Genomic DNA, 3,910 nt, shown 5'->3' on the forward strand with positions numbered 1-3,910 from the left:
CATACCTTTCTACCCTCCCCGGTGGCGGATACCGGGCCATTTCCGCTGCCGGTAAATCAGTGGTCCACGTGACTGATTTTTGGACATATTAATGATCTACTCTCAATAATTCTCACTGTTATCTTCTTTTGGATTTTTTTTTTTTTTAACCCGAGAATGATACTATCCGCCCCAGCTGAGATTGTTGTATATTGAATGGAAGAGTTGGCCGAAGTAGCGTCGGAGAGGGCTGGGAACTACTAAGTAATTAACAGCCTTAACTCTGGATACGGCTGATTAGGTCAAACGAAAGAGAAGGTTTAATGCAGTGAAGGGACGGACTATGTAAGTAAAACACGTTGTCCGTCCAAGCTGTGATGGTGAAATGAATTGAAAGAAAGAAGAGACGAACGAAGTAACGACAGAGAAGATTGAAAGAATGGATTGAACTCACCTTCCGTTTCCGTTGTGACGGTGGAATAAGTTGAAATGAGGAAGAGATGACCAAAGCAGCAAAGGAGCCCATTGAGAAGAATGAACATACTATTCGCCTTAGTAAGTGATGGTACGTTGAAAGGAAGAGATGGCCGAAGTTGAGAAGACTCAGCATGCTATTCGTCTCAGTAGTGATGGTACGTTGAAAGGAAGAGATGGCCGAAGTTGAGAAGATTGAACATACTATTCGTCTTATGGTTGTGGTGGTACGTTGAGAGGTAGAGATGGTCGAAGATGAGAAGATTCAACATACTATTCACCCTAGTAAGTGATGGTATGTTGAAAACGAAGAGATGGCCTGAGGATGAATAGATTTAACATACCATTTACCCAATTGAGACCTAAAACACCTAAAAAAAGAAAAAAGAGACAAAAACACCTATCTAGGACTACCTGTGACCCGCAGTAAAGAAGATAACAAATACATCTCTTGTTTTTATTGTTTTTTTTATTGTTTTACAAATGGTGTCGCCCCGGTTGTGAGATGGGCCTTATGTTTAGCGGTACCAGGGCAAAGGCTCCAGTGGGACCACCCACAGAAAACAAAGGGAATTCATCAAGAAAAAAGTAGTAAGGAAACTTGGATGGAAGGAAGCAAGCGATTAGCAGCGTCGTTCGGATCGATCAAAGAGTTGGCCGCCATCATCCAATCGATTCCTGTCCAAGGAACCGGCATAACGTTTCTGAAAGTCTAGAGTAACAAGTCACTAGATCGGCCTAAATTTATATTTTTAATCTCTACACCAGTATTGCGTATGTTTCTCTCGTTCCTTAAAACTAATGTATATCTATCTATCTATCTATCTATCTATCTATCTGCATCCATATTTACATACACACACATGCACACATACACATATATATGCCCGTGTGTATATTATCTATATACGTAATCATCCATAGACACACATGTATATGCATATATGTGCATACATACATATCATATGCATGTATGTATGTGTCTATCTATCCGTCTATCTATTTATCAGTCTGTGTGTGTACGTGTGTGTGTACGTGCGTGTGTACGCGCGTGTGTGTGTGTGCGTGTGTGTGGTTGTGTGCGTGTATGTGTGAAAACATGCATATATAGATGGGATAGAAGTAGGTAAATTTTAGAAGAGAAATTGGTAGACAAACAGACAGACAGACGAAATGCAGTCAAGACAGACACATTCATAGATAAACAGATACATAGATATATAGATACACAATTAGAAAGATAGCTATATTGATAGATCGATAGTCAAATAAGCAATAACTTTATAATGAACTGTATAAATAATGGGAATGTTGGCTAGGTATAAAAAAGCCATAAAAGTCGTGTGATTAACAGTAAAAACTTATAATCGTGCTAGAGAATTATATTGATTTCTAAACATTGGCTAATGGCCACAGATTTAGGAAGTAAGGAAGAGACTATTTAGAAGACCCCGCTAATTGATTGGTACATTTTTATGGACTCTAGAATGATAAAAGGAAATGTCGAACCCGGTCAATTATGAACTGAAATGAAGATAAACCTCACTAGCTAACGCAAGGAATCTAGTCCGGCGTTTTATTAATTTTGGCTAAGTATTGTATTGATTTTTAAGTGTGGCTCTATCAGCTCTGTTGCAGATTTTGGCCCAATGCTCTTGGGATTTTCTTTCGAAATCCTGGCGATTCTAGTCCAACTGTCTGTAAAGTTTTGTCTTGCACTCTATCGATTTTAGTCTGTTGTCTAACGATTCACACACGGAATTCTCTTGAAGCTGTACAGATACTCCAACAAATTCATTTCGGCACTCCGGTAATTATGGTTCAGCACTTTACCGATTTTGATTTCACATATTACAAGTTTTAATCTGGCACTTCATATTCAGTTTTGGCTCTACTGATTCCGGCCCCCCCCCATCAATTTTATTCCTCTACCATACCAATTTTCATCCACTTCACTACTATTCTGGTAGTCTACCGACATTTTATCTGGTGGTCTATTAATTCTGTTCCGGCACACTACCAAATATGACCCGAATTCGGCTCTCTACCTATCTTGGATCTGCGTTCTACCGATTTTGGTTTTATACACTCCTTTCATTGGGCTTTATTTAATCGGTTTTATTCTGGAGAATTCGAAATATAATAAAAATGACTATTAAAAAAAGAAAACAGAGTCCGCTGTACATGTAACGTGGTTGCTGACATTTGATGCCGTAAATCAATACATTCTAATTATAAAATTGAAATGTTTGTAATATCTTTTAACAATGCCGGTGAGGAGTTAGTCAAACATGTAAGGTGATGTGAATGAAGTGAGGGTAAAATTAAAGAAACCCAAGATGAAATTGAGAGAAGATAACAAGAAAGATAAAGGCACAGAATAAGAGTGCTGAAGAGGGACAACAGAGTATTAGGGAAGATGTTAGGCGGAACTTTAATTAGGCTACTGGATGAGAGTCTGGAGCAAAAACCAAGAAAACTAGAACAAGTGAAGGTTAGACATACAGATTATAGGAAACTGAAAAACAAAGAGAGAGAAAACAGAGAAACGAGACAGAGAGCAGTCCAAAGGGTAGGTAACGAAATAGATTTATTATGTGCCCTTTTAAAGCCTAGCCAGGCTCACGGGCACGGTTTCCCGGTTTCAATGGCGTATGTGTTCCCCAGCTGGACGGGACGCCAGTCCATCGCAGAGTTACTCATTTTTGCCAGCTGAGTGGACTGGAGCAACGTGAAATGAAGTGTTTTGCTCAAGAACACAACGCGTCGCCTGGTCCAGGAATCGAAACCACAATCTTACGATCATGATGCTGACATCCTAAGCACTAAGCCACGCGCGTCCACAATGAAATAGATAAATAAATGGAAAGGAGAGTAAAAGATATATGACAGAGGGTTGAAGAGAGTTATGCAAATGAAACAGAAAACGTAAGAAATCGTAGAAGAGGGAATGATGGTGGAGATACGTGCTCAATGAAGATCAGAGAACGAAAACAGCAAGAATAGAGATATAAAAAAGCCTCGCTTGTTTATAAAAATCCACCTCACTTCTGCATACTGTAATATTAAGGGCAAATTACAGTACTTTCTTGTTTCTTAAAATGACACTCCGAGGGATGAAAACAACTCTTCTCCGTCTGAAAGAAAGAACAATTTTTATTATAGATCTGCTCGGCCATCTGTCACTCATTAAGGTTACGTTGTAATAACAATAGGTACAACTGAAGCAACGAGAGAGCCTCTTCGGGTCGACGATCAACCAGGAATAGTTTGTAAATCTTTATCAGTTTACATATACTTATTTTCTTAAAACAAAGGAAGATATATTCGATAATGTAACTCAGTGTATAGAGTTTATGTTCCCGGTTGGAAAATTTTTGATCATAGTCCTGCTTGATCAGAATTGAACTGGGCTAAAACAAGATCATGTACTGTAAGCCAAAACTGGAGCTTCTAT

This window comes from Octopus bimaculoides, chromosome 3, assembly GCF_046866305.1.
Source record: "Octopus bimaculoides isolate indiv1 chromosome 3, ASM4686630v1, whole genome shotgun sequence".
Taxonomy (NCBI): Eukaryota; Metazoa; Mollusca; class Cephalopoda; order Octopoda; family Octopodidae; genus Octopus; species Octopus bimaculoides.